We start from the raw sequence: 12362 nt of genomic DNA, 5'->3' as shown, positions 1-12362 counted from the left end.
ATTCAAAAAGTGCTACTTTCGGGTCCTCGGTAGTATAGTGGTGAGTATCCCCGCCTGTCACGCGGGAGACCGGGGTTCGATTCCCCGCCGGGGAGGCATAGCTAGCTGCATTTTTAAAAGATGGCAGAGAGGCATTTTGGTGTCAGCGATTCTGTTTCATCACGATAACAAAAGCGTCCGTTTGGAAAAAAAGTACACGGTTTCGGGCCTTGGTTAAATTGCAATTCTTTCTCCTAGACGATTTCCCTCCGTTTATAATCCGGCTATTGGCGTATCTATGGTGTAGTGGTTATCACGTCCGCCTCACACGCGGAAGGTCCCAAGTTCGAGCCCTGGTAGATACAGACTGATTTTCTTTTGGCTTGTGTTAGAACGAAATATTCGGAGTTTTCTACAAATTTTTAAAAAATTCAAAAAGTGCCACTTTCGGGTCCTCGGTAGTATAGTGGTGAGTATCCCCGCCTGTCACGCGGGAGACCGGGGTTCGATTCCCCGCCGGGGAGGCATAGCTAGCTGCATTTTTAAAAGATGGCAGAGAGGCATTTTGGTGTCAGCGATTCTGTTTCATCACGATAACAAAAGCGTCCGTTTGGAAAAAAAGTACACGGTTTCGGGCCTTGGTTAAATTGCAATTCTTTCTCCTAGACGATTTTCCTGCGTTTATAATCCGGCTATTGGCGTATCTATGGTGTAGTGGTTATCACGTCCGCCTCACACGCGGATGGTCCCAAGTTCGAGCCCTGGTAGATTCAGAATGATTTCCTTTTGGCTTGTGTTAGAACGAAATATTCGGAGTTTTCTACAAATTTTTAAAAAATTCAAAAAGTGCTACTTTCGGGTCCTCGGTAGTATAGTGGTGAGTATCCCCGCCTGTCACGCGGGAGACCGGGGTTCGATTCCCCGCCGGGGAGGCATAGCTAGCTGCATTTTTAAAAGATGGCAGAGAGGCATTTTGGTGTCAGCGATTCTGTTTCATCACGATAACAAAAGCGTCCGTTTGGAAAAAAAGTACACGGTTTCGGGCCTTGGTTAAATTGCAATTCTTTCTCCTAGACGATTTCCCTCCGTTTATAATCCGGCTATTGGCGTATCTATGGTGTAGTGGTTATCACGTCCGCCTCACACGCGGAAGGTCCCAAGTTCGAGCCCTGGTAGATACAGACTGATTTTCTTTTGGCTTGTGTTAGAACGAAATATTCGGAGTTTTCTACAAATTTTTAAAAAATTCAAAAAGTGCCACTTTCGGGTCCTCGGTAGTATAGTGGTGAGTATCCCCGCCTGTCACGCGGGAGACCGGGGTTCGATTCCCCGCCGGGGAGGCATAGCTAGCTGCATTTTTAAAAGATGGCAGAGAGGCATTTTGGTGTCAGCGATTCTGTTTCATCACGATAACAAAAGCGTCCGTTTGGAAAAAAAGTACACGGTTTCGGGCCTTGGTTAAATTGCAATTCTTTCTCCTAGACGATTTTCCTGCGTTTTAATCCGGCTATTGGCGTATCTATGGTGTAGTGGTTATCACGTCCGCCTCACACGCGGATGGTCCCAAGTTCGAGCCCTGGTAGATTCAGAAGGATTTCCTTTTGGCTTGTGTTAGAACGAAATATTCGGAGTTTTCTACAAATTTTTAAAAAATTCAAAAAGTGCTACTTTCGGGTCCTCGGTAGTATAGTGGTGAGTATCCCCGCCTGTCACGCGGGAGACCGGGGTTCGATTCCCCGCCGGGGAGGCATAGCTAGCTGCATTTTTAAAAGATGGCAGAGAGGCATTTTGGTGTCAGCGATTCTGTTTCATCACGATAACAAAAGCGTCCGTTTGGAAAAAAAGTACACGGTTTCGGGCCTTGGTTAAATTGCAATTCTTTCTCCTAGACGATTTCCCTCCGTTTATAATCCGGCTATTGGCGTATCTATGGTGTAGTGGTTATCACGTCCGCCTCACACGCGGAAGGTCCCAAGTTCGAGCCCTGGTAGATACAGACTGATTTTCTTTTGGCTTGTGTTAGAACGAAATATTCGGAGTTTTCTACAAATTTTTAAAAAATTCAAAAAGTGCCACTTTCGGGTCCTCGGTAGTATAGTGGTGAGTATCCCCGCCTGTCACGCGGGAGACCGGGGTTCGATTCCCCGCCGGGGAGGCATAGCTAGCTGCATTTTTAAAAGATGGCAGAGAGGCATTTTGGTGTCAGCGATTCTGTTTCATCACGATAACAAAAGCGTCCGTTTGGAAAAAAAGTACACGGTTTCGGGCCTTGGTTAAATTGCAATTCTTTCTCCTAGACGATTTTCCTCCGTTTATAATCCGGCTATTGGCGTATCTATGGTGTAGTGGTTATCACGTCCGCCTCACACGCGGAAGGTCCCAAGTTCGAGCCCTGGTAGACACAGAATGATTTTCTTTTGGCTTGTGTTAGAACGAAATATTCGGAGTTTTCTACAAATTTTTAAAAAATTCAAAAAGTGCCACTTTCGGGTCCTCGGTAGTATAGTGGTGAGTATCCCCGCCTGTCACGCGGGAGACCGGGGTTCGATTCCCCGCCGGGGAGGCATAGCTAGCTGCATTTTTAAAAGATGGCAGAGAGGCATTTTGGTGTCAGCGATTCTGTTTCATCACGATAACAAAAGCGTCCGTTTGGAAAAAAAGTACACGGTTTCGGGCCTTGGTTAAATTGCAATTCTTTCTCCTAGACGATTTTCCTCCGTTTATAATCCGGCTATTGGCGTATCTATGGTGTAGTGGTTATCACGTCCGCCTCACACGCGGAAGGTCCCAAGTTCGAGCCCTGGTAGACACAGAATGATTTTCTTTTGGCTTGTGTTAGAACGAAATATTCGGAGTTTTCTACAAATTTTTAAAAAATTCAAAAAGTGCTACTTTCGGGTCCTCGGTAGTATAGTGGTGAGTATCCCCGCCTGTCACGCGGGAGTCCGGGGTTCGATTCCCCGCCGGGGAGGCATAGCTAGCTGCATTTTTAAAAGATGGCAGAGAGGCATTTTGGTGTCAGCGATTCTGTTTCATCACGATAACAAAAGCGTCCGCTTGGAAAAAAAAAAGTACACGGTTTCGGGCCTTGGTTAAATTGCAATTCTATCTCCTAGACGATTTTCCTGCGTTTATAATCCGGCTATTGGCGTATCTATGGTGTAGTGGTTATCACGTCCGCCTCACACGCGGAAGGTCCCAAGTTCGAGCCCTGGTAGATACAGACTGATTTTCTTTTGGCTTGTGTTAGAACGAAATATTCGGAGTTTTCTACAAATTTTTAAAAAATTCAAAAAGTGCTACTTTCGGGTCCTCGGTAGTATAGTGGTGAGTATCCCCGCCTGTCACGCGGGAGACCGGGGTTCGATTCCCCGCCGGGGAGGCATAGCTAGCTGCATTTTTAAAAGATGGCAGAGAGGCATTTTGGTGTCAGCGATTCTGTTTCATCACGATAACAAAAGCGTCCGCTTGGAAAAAAAAAGTACACGGTTTCGGGCCTTGGTTAAATTGCAATTCTTTCTCCTAGACGATTTTCCTGCGTTTATAATCCGGCTATTGGCGTATCTATGGTGTAGTGGTTATCACGTCCGCCTCACTTGCGGATGGTCCCAAGTTCGAGCCCTGGTAGATTCAGAATGATTTCCTTTTGGCTTGTGTTAGAACGAAATATTCGGAGTTTTCTACAAATTTTTAAAAAATTCAAAAAGTGCTACTTTCGGGTCCTCGGTAGTATAGTGGTGAGTATCCCCGCCTGTCACGCGGGAGTCCGGGGTTCGATTCCCCGCCGGGGAGGCATAGCTAGCTGCATTTTTAAAAGATGGCAGAGAGGCATTTTGGTGTCAGCGATTCTGTTTCATCACGATAACAAAAGCGTCCGCTTGGAAAAAAAAAGTACACGGTTTCGGGCCTTGGTTAAATTGCAATTCTATCTCCTAGACGATTTTCCTGCGTTTATAATCCGGCTATTAACGTATCTATGGTGTAGTGGTTATCACGTCCGCCTCACACGCGGAAGGTCCCAAGTTCGAGCCCTGGTAGATACAGACTGATTTTCTTTTGGCTTGTGTTAGAACGAAATATTCGGAGTTTTCTACAAATTTTTAAAAAATTCAAAAAGTGCTACTTTCGGGTCCTCGGTAGTATAGTGGTGAGTATCCCCGCCTGTCACGCGGGAGATCGGGGTTCGATTCCCCGCCGGGGAGGCATAGCTAGCTGCATTTTTAAAAGATGGCAGAGAGGCATTTTGGTGTCAGCGATTCTGTTTCATCACGATAACAAAAGCGTCCGCTTGGAAAAAAAAAGTACACGGTTTCGGGCCTTGGTTAAATTGCAATTCTTTCTCCTAGACGATTTTCCTGCGTTTATAATCCGGCTATTGGCGTATCTATGGTGTAGTGGTTATCACGTCCGCCTCACTTGCGGATGGTCCCAAGTTCGAGCCCTGGTAGATTCAGAATGATTTCCTTTTGGCTTGTGTTAGAACGAAATATTCGGAGTTTTCTACAAATTTTTAGAAAATTCAAAAAGTGCTACTCTCGGGTCCTCGGTAGTATAGTGGTGAGTATCCCCGCCTGTCACGCGGGAGACCGGGGTTCGATTCCCCGCCGGGGAGGCATAGCTAGCTGCATTTTTAAAAGATGGCAGAGAGGCATTTTGGTGTCAGCGATTCTGTTTCATCACGATAACAAAAGCGTCCGTTTGGAAAAAAAGTACACGGTTTCGGGCCTTGGTTAAATTGCAATTCTTTCTCCTAGACGATTTCCCTCCGTTTATAATCCGGCTATTGGCGTATCTATGGTGTAGTGGTTATCACGTCCGCCTCACACGCGGAAGGTCCCAAGTTCGAGCCCTGGTAGATACAGACTGATTTTCTTTTGGCTTGTGTTAGAACGAAATATTCGGAGTTTTCTACAAATTTTTAAAAAATTCAAAAAGTGCCACTTTCGGGTCCTCGGTAGTATAGTGGTGAGTATCCCCGCCTGTCACGCGGGAGACCGGGGTTCGATTCCCCGCCGGGGAGGCATAGCTAGCTGCATTTTTAAAAGATGGCAGAGAGGCATTTTGGTGTCAGCGATTCTGTTTCATCACGATAACAAAAGCGTCCGTTTGGAAAAAAAGTACACGGTTTCGGGCCTTGGTTAAATTGCAATTCTTTCTCCTAGACGATTTTCCTCCGTTTATAATCCGGCTATTGGCGTATCTATGGTGTAGTGGTTATCACGTCCGCCTCACACGCGGAAGGTCCCAAGTTCGAGCCCTGGTAGACACAGAATGATTTTCTTTTGGCTTGTGTTAGAACGAAATATTCGGAGTTTTCTACAAATTTTTAAAAAATTCAAAAAGTGCTACTTTCGGGTCCTCGGTAGTATAGTGGTGAGTATCCCCGCCTGTCACGCGGGAGACCGGGGTTCGATCCCCCGCCGGGGAGGCATAGCTAGCTGCATTTTTAAAAGATGGCAGAGAGGCATTTTGGTGTCAGCGATTCTGTTTCATCACGATAACAAAAGCGTCCGTTTGGAAAAAAAGTACACGGTTTCGGGCCTTGGTTAAATTGCAATTCTTTCTCCTAGACGATTTCCCTCCGTTTATAATCCGGCTATTGGCGTATCTATGGTGTAGTGGTTATCACGTCCGCCTCACACGCGGAAGGTCCCAAGTTCGAGCCCTGGTAGATACAGACTGATTTTCTTTTGGCTTGTGTTAGAACGAAATATTCGGAGTTTTCTACAAATTTTTAAAAAATTCAAAAAGTGCCACTTTCGGGTTCTCGGTAGTATAGTGGTGAGTATCCCCGCCTGTCACGCGGGAGACCGGGGTTCGATTCCCCGCCGGGGAGGCATAGCTAGCTGCATTTTTAAAAGATGGCAGAGAGGCATTTTGGTGTCAGCGATTCTGTTTCATCACGATAACAAAAGCGTCCGTTTGGAAAAAAAGTACACGGTTTCGGGCCTTGGTTAAATTGCAATTCTTTCTCCTAGACGATTTTCCTCCGTTTATAATCCGGCTATTGGCGTATCTATGGTGTAGTGGTTATCACGTCCGCCTCACACGCGGAAGGTCCCAAGTTCGAGCCCTGGTAGACACAGAATGATTTTCTTTTGGCTTGTGTTAGAACGAAATATTCGGAGTTTTCTACAAATTTTTAAAAAATTCAAAAAGTGCTACTTTCGGGTCCTCGGTAGTATAGTGGTGAGTATCCCCGCCTGTCACGCGGGAGACCGGGGTTCGATTCCCCGCCGGGGAGGCATAGCTAGCTGCATTTTTAAAAGATGGCAGAGAGGCATTTTGGTGTCAGCGATTCTGTTTCATCACGATAACAAAAGCGTCCGTTTGGAAAAAAAGTACACGGTTTCGGGCCTTGGTTAAATTGCAATTCTTTCTCCTAGACGATTTTCCTCCGTTTATAATCCGGCTATTGGCGTATCTATGGTGTAGTGGTTATCACGTCCGCCTCACACGCGGAAGGTCCCAAGTTCGAGCCCTGGTAGACACAGAATGATTTTCTTTTGGCTTGTGTTAGAACGAAATATTCGGAGTTTTCTACAAATTTTTAAAAAATTCAAAAAGTGCTACTTTCGGGTCCTCGGTAGTATAGTGGTGAGTATCCCCGCCTGTCACGCGGGAGACCGGGGTTCGATTCCCCGCCGGGGAGGCATAGCTAGCTGCATTTTTAAAAGATGGCAGAGAGGCATTTTGGTGTCAGCGATTCTGTTTCATCACGATAACAAAAGCGTCCGTTTGGAAAAAAAGTACACGGTTTCGGGCCTTGGTTAAATTGCAATTCTTTCTCCTAGACGATTTCCCTCCGTTTATAATCCGGCTATTGGCGTATCTATGGTGTAGTGGTTATCACGTCCGCCTCACACGCGGAAGGTCCCAAGTTCGAGCCCTGGTAGACACAGAATGATTTTCTTTTGGCTTGTGTTAGAACGAAATATTCGGAGTTTTCTACAAATTTTTAAAAAATTCAAAAAGTGCTACTTTCGGGTCCTCGGTAGTATAGTGGTGAGTATCCCCGCCTGTCACGCGGGAGACCGGGGTTCGATTCCCCGCCGGGGAGGCATAGCTAGCTGCATTTTTAAAAGATGGCAGAGAGGCATTTTGGTGTCAGCGATTCTGTTTCATCACGATAACAAAAGCGTCCGTTTGGAAAAAAAGTACACGGTTTCGGGCCTTGGTTAAATTGCAATTCTTTCTCCTAGACGATTTTCCTCCGTTTATAATCCGGCTATTGGCGTATCTATGGTGTAGTGGTTATCACGTCCGCCTCACACGCGGAAGGTCCCAAGTTCGAGCCCTGGTAGACACAGAATGATTTTCTTTTGGCTTGTGTTAGAACGAAATATTCGGAGTTTTCTACAAATTTTTAAAAAATTCAAAAAGTGCTACTTTCGGGTCCTCGGTAGTATAGTGGTGAGTATCCCCGCCTGTCACGCGGGAGACCGGGGTTCGATTCCCCGCCGGGGAGGCATAGCTAGCTGCATTTTTAAAAGATGGCAGAGAGGCATTTTGGTGTCAGCGATTCTGTTTCATCACGATAACAAAAGCGTCCGTTTGGAAAAAAAGTACACGGTTTCGGGCCTTGGTTAAATTGCAATTCTTTCTCCTAGACGATTTCCCTCCGTTTATAATCCGGCTATTGGCGTATCTATGGTGTAGTGGTTATCACGTCCGCCTCACACGCGGAAGGTCCCAAGTTCGAGCCCTGGTAGATACAGACTGATTTTCTTTTGGCTTGTGTTAGAACGAAATATTCGGAGTTTTCTACAAATTTTTAAAAAATTCAAAAAGTGCCACTTTCGGGTCCTCGGTAGTATAGTGGTGAGTATCCCCGCCTGTCACGCGGGAGACCGGGGTTCGATTCCCCGCCGGGGAGGCATAGCTAGCTGCATTTTTAAAAGATGGCAGAGAGGCATTTTGGTGTCAGCGATTCTGTTTCATCACGATAACAAAAGCGTCCGTTTGGAAAAAAAGTACACGGTTTCGGGCCTTGGTTAAATTGCAATTCTTTCTCCTAGACGATTTTCCTCCGTTTATAATCCGGCTATTGGCGTATCTATGGTGTAGTGGTTATCACGTCCGCCTCACACGCGGAAGGTCCCAAGTTCGAGCCCTGGTAGACACAGAATGATTTTCTTTTGGCTTGTGTTAGAACGAAATATTCGGAGTTTTCTACAAATTTTTAAAAAATTCAAAAAGTGCTACTTTCGGGTCCTCGGTAGTATAGTGGTGAGTATCCCCGCCTGTCACGCGGGAGACCGGGGTTCGATTCCCCGCCGGGGAGGCATAGCTAGCTGCATTTTTAAAAGATGGCAGAGAGGCATTTTGGTGTCAGCGATTCTGTTTCATCACGATAACAAAAGCGTCCGTTTGGAAAAAAAGTACACGGTTTCGGGCCTTGGTTAAATTGCAATTCTTTCTCCTAGACGATTTTCCTCCGTTTATAATCCGGCTATTGGCGTATCTATGGTGTAGTGGTTATCACGTCCGCCTCACACGCGGAAGGTCCCAAGTTCGAGCCCTGGTAGACACAGAATGATTTTCTTTTGGCTTGTGTTAGAACGAAATATTCGGAGTTTTCTACAAATTTTTAAAAAATTCAAAAAGTGCTACTTTCGGGTCCTCGGTAGTATAGTGGTGAGTATCCCCGCCTGTCACGCGGGAGACCGGGGTTCGAATCCCCGCCGGGGAGGCATAGCTAGCTGCATTTTTAAAAGATGGCAGAGAGGCATTTTGGTGTCAGCGATTCTGTTTCATCACGATAACAAAAGCGTCCGTTTGGAAAAAAAGTACACGGTTTCGGGCCTTGGTTAAATTGCAATTCTTTCTCCTAGACGATTTTCCTCCGTTTATAATCCGGCTATTGGCGTATCTATGGTGTAGTGGTTATCACGTCCGCCTCACACGCGGAAGGTCCCAAGTTCGAGCCCTGGTAGATACAGACTGATTTTCTTTTGGCTTGTGTTAGAACGAAATATTCGGAGTTTTCTACAAATTTTTAAAAAATTCAAAAAGTGCCACTTTCGGGTCCTCGGTAGTATAGTGGTGAGTATCCCCGCCTGTCACGCGGGAGACCGGGGTTCGATTCCCCGCCGGGGAGGCATAGCTAGCTGCATTTTTAAAAGATGGCAGAGAGGCATTTTGGTGTCAGCGATTCTGTTTCATCACGATAACAAAAGCGTCCGTTTGGAAAAAAAGTACACGGTTTCGGGCCTTGGTTAAATTGCAATTCTTTCTCCTAGACGATTTCCCTCCGTTTATAATCCGGCTATTGGCGTATCTATGGTGTAGTGGTTATCACGTCCGCCTCACACGCGGAAGGTCCCAAGTTCGAGCCCTGGTAGATACAGACTGATTTTCTTTTGGCTTGTGTTAGAACGAAATATTCGGAGTTTTCTACAAATTTTTAAAAAATTCAAAAAGTGCCACTTTCGGGTCCTCGGTAGTATAGTGGTGAGTATCCCCGCCTGTCACGCGGGAGACCGGGGTTCGATTCCCCGCCGGGGAGGCATAGCTAGCTGCATTTTTAAAAGATGGCAGAGAGGCATTTTGGTGTCAGCGATTCTGTTTCATCACGATAACAAAAGCGTCCGTTTGGAAAAAAAGTACACGGTTTCGGGCCTTGGTTAAATTGCAATTCTTTCTCCTAGACGATTTTCCTGCGTTTATAATCCGGCTATTGGCGTATCTATGGTGTAGTGGTTATCACGTCCGCCTCACACGCGGATGGTCCCAAGTTCGAGCCCTGGTAGATACAGAATGATTTCCTTTTGGCTTGTGTTAGAACGAAATATTCGGAGTTTTCTACAAATTTTTAAAAAATTCAAAAAACTGCTACTTTCCGGTCCTCGGTAGTATAGTGGTGAGTATCCCCGCCTGTCACGCGGGAGACCGGGGTTCGATTCCCCGCCGGGGAGGCATAGCTAGCTGCATTTTTAAAAGATGGCAGAGAGGCATTTTGGTGTCAGCGATTCTGTTTCATCACGATAACAAAAGCGTCCGTTTGGAAAAAAAGAACACGGTTTCGGGCCTTGGTAAAATTGCAATTCTTTCTCCTAGACGATTTTCCTCCGTTTATAATCCGGCTATTGGCGTATCTATGGTGTAGTGGTTATCACGTCCGCCTCACACGCGGAAGGTCCCAAGTTCGAGCCCTGGTAGACACAGAATGATTTTCTTTTGGCTTGTGTTAGAACGAAATATTCGGAGTTTTCTACAAATTTTTAAAAAATTCAAAAAGTGCTACTTTCGGGTCCTCGGTAGTATAGTGGTGAGTATCCCCGCCTGTCACGCGGGAGACCGGGGTTCGATTCCCCGCCGGGGAGGCATAGCTAGCTGCATTTTTAAAAGATGGCAGAGAGGCATTTTGGTGTCAGCGATTCTGTTTCATCACGATAACAAAAGCGTCCGTTTGGAAAAAAAGTACACGGTTTCGGGCCTTGGTTAAATTGCAATTCTTTCTCCTAGACGATTTCCCTCCGTTTATAATCCGGCTATTGGCGTATCTATGGTGTAGTGGTTATCACGTCCGCCTCACACGCGGAAGGTCCCAAGTTCGAGCCCTGGTAGATACAGACTGATTTTCTTTTGGCTTGTGTTAGAACGAAATATTCGGAGTTTTCTACAAATTTTTAAAAAATTCAAAAAGTGCCACTTTCGGGTCCTCGGTAGTATAGTGGTGAGTATCCCCGCCTGTCACGCGGGAGACCGGGGTTCGATTCCCCGCCGGGGAGGCATAGCTAGCTGCATTTTTAAAAGATGGCAGAGAGGCATTTTGGTGTCAGCGATTCTGTTTCATCACGATAACAAAAGCGTCCGTTTGGAAAAAAAGTACACGGTTTCGGGCCTTGGTTAAATTGCAATTCTTTCTCCTAGACGATTTTCCTCCGTTTATAATCCGGCTATTGGCGTATCTATGGTGTAGTGGTTATCACGTCCGCCTCACACGCGGAAGGTCCCAAGTTCGAGCCCTGGTAGACACAGAATGATTTTCTTTTGGCTTGTGTTAGAACGAAATATTCGGAGTTTTCTACAAATTTTTAAAAAATTCAAAAAGTGCTACTTTCGGGTCCTCGGTAGTATAGTGGTGAGTATCCCCGCCTGTCACGCGGGAGACCGGGGTTCGATTCCCCGCCGGGGAGGCATAGCTAGCTGCATTTTTAAAAGATGGCAGAGAGGCATTTTGGTGTCAGCGATTCTGTTTCATCACGATAACAAAAGCGTCCGTTTGGAAAAAAAGTACACGGTTTCGGGCCTTGGTTAAATTGCAATTCTTTCTCCTAGACGATTTCCCTCCGTTTATAATCCGGCTATTGGCGTATCTATGGTGTAGTGGTTATCACGTCCGCCTCACACGCGGAAGGTCCCAAGTTCGAGCCCTGGTAGATACAGACTGATTTTCTTTTGGCTTGTGTTAGAACGAAATATTCGGAGTTTTCTACAAATTTTTAAAAAATTCAAAAAGTGCCACTTTCGGGTCCTCGGTAGTATAGTGGTGAGTATCCCCGCCTGTCACGCGGGAGACCGGGGTTCGATTCCCCGCCGGGGAGGCATAGCTAGCTGCATTTTTAAAAGATGGCAGAGAGGCATTTTGGTGTCAGCGATTCTGTTTCATCACGATAACAAAAGCGTCCGTTTGGAAAAAAAGTACACGGTTTCGGGCCTTGGTTAAATTGCAATTCTTTCTCCTAGACGATTTTCCTCCGTTTATAATCCGGCTATTGGCGTATCTATGGTGTAGTGGTTATCACGTCCGCCTCACACGCGGAAGGTCCCAAGTTCGAGCCCTGGTAGACACAGAATGATTTTCTTTTGGCTTGTGTTAGAACGAAATATTCGGAGTTTTCTACAAATTTTTAAAAAATTCAAAAAGTGCTACTTTCGGGTCCTCGGTAGTATAGTGGTGAGTATCCCCGCCTGTCACGCGGGAGACCGGGGTTCGATTCCCCGCCGGGGAGGCATAGCTAGCTGCATTTTTAAAAGATGGCAGAGAGGCATTTTGGTGTCAGCGATTCTGTTTCATCACGATAACAAAAGCGTCCGTTTGGAAAAAAAGTACACGGTTTCGGGCCTTGGTTAAATTGCAATTCTTTCTCCTAGACGATTTTCCTCCGTTTATAATCCGGCTATTGGCGTATCTATGGTGTAGTGGTTATCACGTCCGCCTCACACGCGGAAGGTCCCAAGTTCGAGCCCTGGTAGACACAGAATGATTTTCTTTTGGCTTGTGTTAGAACGAAATATTCGGAGTTTTCTACAAATTTTTAAAAAATTCAAAAAGTGCTACTTTCGGGTCCTCGGTAGTATAGTGGTGAGTATCCCCGCCTGTCACGCGGGAGACCGGGGTTCGAATCCCCGCCGGGGAGGCATAGCTAGCTGCATTT

The 12362-nt window shown here is 46.1% G+C and overlaps 39 non-coding genes across 39 annotated transcripts; all 39 read left to right on the top strand.

Annotated features, from left to right (window-relative positions):
• Positions 1 to 23: 23 nt before the first annotated feature.
• TRNAD-GUC (transfer RNA aspartic acid (anticodon GUC)) lies at positions 24 to 95 on the top strand. The gene has a single exon. It is a non-coding gene; the product is annotated as a tRNA-Asp (tRNA).
• A 176-nt stretch (positions 96 to 271) lies between these two features.
• Positions 272 to 344, top strand: TRNAV-CAC (transfer RNA valine (anticodon CAC)). Its single transcript has one exon. It is a non-coding gene; the product is annotated as a tRNA-Val (tRNA).
• An 87-nt stretch (positions 345 to 431) lies between these two features.
• Positions 432 to 503, top strand: TRNAD-GUC (transfer RNA aspartic acid (anticodon GUC)). Its single transcript has one exon. It is a non-coding gene; the product is annotated as a tRNA-Asp (tRNA).
• A 336-nt stretch (positions 504 to 839) lies between these two features.
• Positions 840 to 911, top strand: TRNAD-GUC (transfer RNA aspartic acid (anticodon GUC)). Its single transcript has one exon. It is a non-coding gene; the product is annotated as a tRNA-Asp (tRNA).
• A 176-nt stretch (positions 912 to 1087) lies between these two features.
• Positions 1088 to 1160, top strand: TRNAV-CAC (transfer RNA valine (anticodon CAC)). The gene has a single exon. It is a non-coding gene; the product is annotated as a tRNA-Val (tRNA).
• Positions 1161 to 1247: 87 nt separating this feature from the next.
• TRNAD-GUC (transfer RNA aspartic acid (anticodon GUC)) lies at positions 1248 to 1319 on the top strand. The gene has a single exon. It is a non-coding gene; the product is annotated as a tRNA-Asp (tRNA).
• Positions 1320 to 1654: 335 nt separating this feature from the next.
• TRNAD-GUC (transfer RNA aspartic acid (anticodon GUC)) lies at positions 1655 to 1726 on the top strand. Its single transcript has one exon. It is a non-coding gene; the product is annotated as a tRNA-Asp (tRNA).
• A 176-nt stretch (positions 1727 to 1902) lies between these two features.
• On the top strand, positions 1903 to 1975 carry TRNAV-CAC (transfer RNA valine (anticodon CAC)). Its single transcript has one exon. It is a non-coding gene; the product is annotated as a tRNA-Val (tRNA).
• Positions 1976 to 2062: 87 nt separating this feature from the next.
• Positions 2063 to 2134, top strand: TRNAD-GUC (transfer RNA aspartic acid (anticodon GUC)). The gene has a single exon. It is a non-coding gene; the product is annotated as a tRNA-Asp (tRNA).
• Positions 2135 to 2470: 336 nt separating this feature from the next.
• TRNAD-GUC (transfer RNA aspartic acid (anticodon GUC)) lies at positions 2471 to 2542 on the top strand. Its single transcript has one exon. It is a non-coding gene; the product is annotated as a tRNA-Asp (tRNA).
• A 587-nt stretch (positions 2543 to 3129) lies between these two features.
• On the top strand, positions 3130 to 3202 carry TRNAV-CAC (transfer RNA valine (anticodon CAC)). The gene has a single exon. It is a non-coding gene; the product is annotated as a tRNA-Val (tRNA).
• An 87-nt stretch (positions 3203 to 3289) lies between these two features.
• TRNAD-GUC (transfer RNA aspartic acid (anticodon GUC)) lies at positions 3290 to 3361 on the top strand. Its single transcript has one exon. It is a non-coding gene; the product is annotated as a tRNA-Asp (tRNA).
• A 588-nt stretch (positions 3362 to 3949) lies between these two features.
• TRNAV-CAC (transfer RNA valine (anticodon CAC)) lies at positions 3950 to 4022 on the top strand. Its single transcript has one exon. It is a non-coding gene; the product is annotated as a tRNA-Val (tRNA).
• Positions 4023 to 4519: 497 nt separating this feature from the next.
• On the top strand, positions 4520 to 4591 carry TRNAD-GUC (transfer RNA aspartic acid (anticodon GUC)). The gene has a single exon. It is a non-coding gene; the product is annotated as a tRNA-Asp (tRNA).
• Positions 4592 to 4767: 176 nt separating this feature from the next.
• TRNAV-CAC (transfer RNA valine (anticodon CAC)) lies at positions 4768 to 4840 on the top strand. The gene has a single exon. It is a non-coding gene; the product is annotated as a tRNA-Val (tRNA).
• An 87-nt stretch (positions 4841 to 4927) lies between these two features.
• TRNAD-GUC (transfer RNA aspartic acid (anticodon GUC)) lies at positions 4928 to 4999 on the top strand. Its single transcript has one exon. It is a non-coding gene; the product is annotated as a tRNA-Asp (tRNA).
• Positions 5000 to 5583: 584 nt separating this feature from the next.
• On the top strand, positions 5584 to 5656 carry TRNAV-CAC (transfer RNA valine (anticodon CAC)). Its single transcript has one exon. It is a non-coding gene; the product is annotated as a tRNA-Val (tRNA).
• Positions 5657 to 6151: 495 nt separating this feature from the next.
• On the top strand, positions 6152 to 6223 carry TRNAD-GUC (transfer RNA aspartic acid (anticodon GUC)). The gene has a single exon. It is a non-coding gene; the product is annotated as a tRNA-Asp (tRNA).
• A 336-nt stretch (positions 6224 to 6559) lies between these two features.
• TRNAD-GUC (transfer RNA aspartic acid (anticodon GUC)) lies at positions 6560 to 6631 on the top strand. The gene has a single exon. It is a non-coding gene; the product is annotated as a tRNA-Asp (tRNA).
• A 336-nt stretch (positions 6632 to 6967) lies between these two features.
• On the top strand, positions 6968 to 7039 carry TRNAD-GUC (transfer RNA aspartic acid (anticodon GUC)). Its single transcript has one exon. It is a non-coding gene; the product is annotated as a tRNA-Asp (tRNA).
• A 336-nt stretch (positions 7040 to 7375) lies between these two features.
• TRNAD-GUC (transfer RNA aspartic acid (anticodon GUC)) lies at positions 7376 to 7447 on the top strand. Its single transcript has one exon. It is a non-coding gene; the product is annotated as a tRNA-Asp (tRNA).
• Positions 7448 to 7623: 176 nt separating this feature from the next.
• On the top strand, positions 7624 to 7696 carry TRNAV-CAC (transfer RNA valine (anticodon CAC)). Its single transcript has one exon. It is a non-coding gene; the product is annotated as a tRNA-Val (tRNA).
• An 87-nt stretch (positions 7697 to 7783) lies between these two features.
• TRNAD-GUC (transfer RNA aspartic acid (anticodon GUC)) lies at positions 7784 to 7855 on the top strand. The gene has a single exon. It is a non-coding gene; the product is annotated as a tRNA-Asp (tRNA).
• Positions 7856 to 8191: 336 nt separating this feature from the next.
• On the top strand, positions 8192 to 8263 carry TRNAD-GUC (transfer RNA aspartic acid (anticodon GUC)). The gene has a single exon. It is a non-coding gene; the product is annotated as a tRNA-Asp (tRNA).
• A 336-nt stretch (positions 8264 to 8599) lies between these two features.
• TRNAD-GUC (transfer RNA aspartic acid (anticodon GUC)) lies at positions 8600 to 8671 on the top strand. Its single transcript has one exon. It is a non-coding gene; the product is annotated as a tRNA-Asp (tRNA).
• A 176-nt stretch (positions 8672 to 8847) lies between these two features.
• Positions 8848 to 8920, top strand: TRNAV-CAC (transfer RNA valine (anticodon CAC)). Its single transcript has one exon. It is a non-coding gene; the product is annotated as a tRNA-Val (tRNA).
• Positions 8921 to 9007: 87 nt separating this feature from the next.
• TRNAD-GUC (transfer RNA aspartic acid (anticodon GUC)) lies at positions 9008 to 9079 on the top strand. Its single transcript has one exon. It is a non-coding gene; the product is annotated as a tRNA-Asp (tRNA).
• A 176-nt stretch (positions 9080 to 9255) lies between these two features.
• TRNAV-CAC (transfer RNA valine (anticodon CAC)) lies at positions 9256 to 9328 on the top strand. Its single transcript has one exon. It is a non-coding gene; the product is annotated as a tRNA-Val (tRNA).
• An 87-nt stretch (positions 9329 to 9415) lies between these two features.
• TRNAD-GUC (transfer RNA aspartic acid (anticodon GUC)) lies at positions 9416 to 9487 on the top strand. The gene has a single exon. It is a non-coding gene; the product is annotated as a tRNA-Asp (tRNA).
• A 176-nt stretch (positions 9488 to 9663) lies between these two features.
• TRNAV-CAC (transfer RNA valine (anticodon CAC)) lies at positions 9664 to 9736 on the top strand. The gene has a single exon. It is a non-coding gene; the product is annotated as a tRNA-Val (tRNA).
• Positions 9737 to 9824: 88 nt separating this feature from the next.
• On the top strand, positions 9825 to 9896 carry TRNAD-GUC (transfer RNA aspartic acid (anticodon GUC)). The gene has a single exon. It is a non-coding gene; the product is annotated as a tRNA-Asp (tRNA).
• A 336-nt stretch (positions 9897 to 10232) lies between these two features.
• TRNAD-GUC (transfer RNA aspartic acid (anticodon GUC)) lies at positions 10233 to 10304 on the top strand. The gene has a single exon. It is a non-coding gene; the product is annotated as a tRNA-Asp (tRNA).
• Positions 10305 to 10480: 176 nt separating this feature from the next.
• TRNAV-CAC (transfer RNA valine (anticodon CAC)) lies at positions 10481 to 10553 on the top strand. Its single transcript has one exon. It is a non-coding gene; the product is annotated as a tRNA-Val (tRNA).
• Positions 10554 to 10640: 87 nt separating this feature from the next.
• On the top strand, positions 10641 to 10712 carry TRNAD-GUC (transfer RNA aspartic acid (anticodon GUC)). The gene has a single exon. It is a non-coding gene; the product is annotated as a tRNA-Asp (tRNA).
• A 336-nt stretch (positions 10713 to 11048) lies between these two features.
• Positions 11049 to 11120, top strand: TRNAD-GUC (transfer RNA aspartic acid (anticodon GUC)). The gene has a single exon. It is a non-coding gene; the product is annotated as a tRNA-Asp (tRNA).
• A 176-nt stretch (positions 11121 to 11296) lies between these two features.
• TRNAV-CAC (transfer RNA valine (anticodon CAC)) lies at positions 11297 to 11369 on the top strand. The gene has a single exon. It is a non-coding gene; the product is annotated as a tRNA-Val (tRNA).
• An 87-nt stretch (positions 11370 to 11456) lies between these two features.
• TRNAD-GUC (transfer RNA aspartic acid (anticodon GUC)) lies at positions 11457 to 11528 on the top strand. The gene has a single exon. It is a non-coding gene; the product is annotated as a tRNA-Asp (tRNA).
• A 336-nt stretch (positions 11529 to 11864) lies between these two features.
• On the top strand, positions 11865 to 11936 carry TRNAD-GUC (transfer RNA aspartic acid (anticodon GUC)). Its single transcript has one exon. It is a non-coding gene; the product is annotated as a tRNA-Asp (tRNA).
• A 336-nt stretch (positions 11937 to 12272) lies between these two features.
• On the top strand, positions 12273 to 12344 carry TRNAD-GUC (transfer RNA aspartic acid (anticodon GUC)). The gene has a single exon. It is a non-coding gene; the product is annotated as a tRNA-Asp (tRNA).
• Positions 12345 to 12362: the final 18 nt, after the last annotated feature.

Source organism: Leiobunum rupestre, chromosome 6 (assembly GCF_980474605.1).
Source record: "Leiobunum rupestre chromosome 6, qqLeiRupe1.1.hap1, whole genome shotgun sequence".
Classification (NCBI taxonomy): domain Eukaryota; kingdom Metazoa; phylum Arthropoda; class Arachnida; order Opiliones; family Sclerosomatidae; genus Leiobunum; species Leiobunum rupestre.
This window is presented reverse-complemented; position numbering and strand designations above follow the sequence as displayed.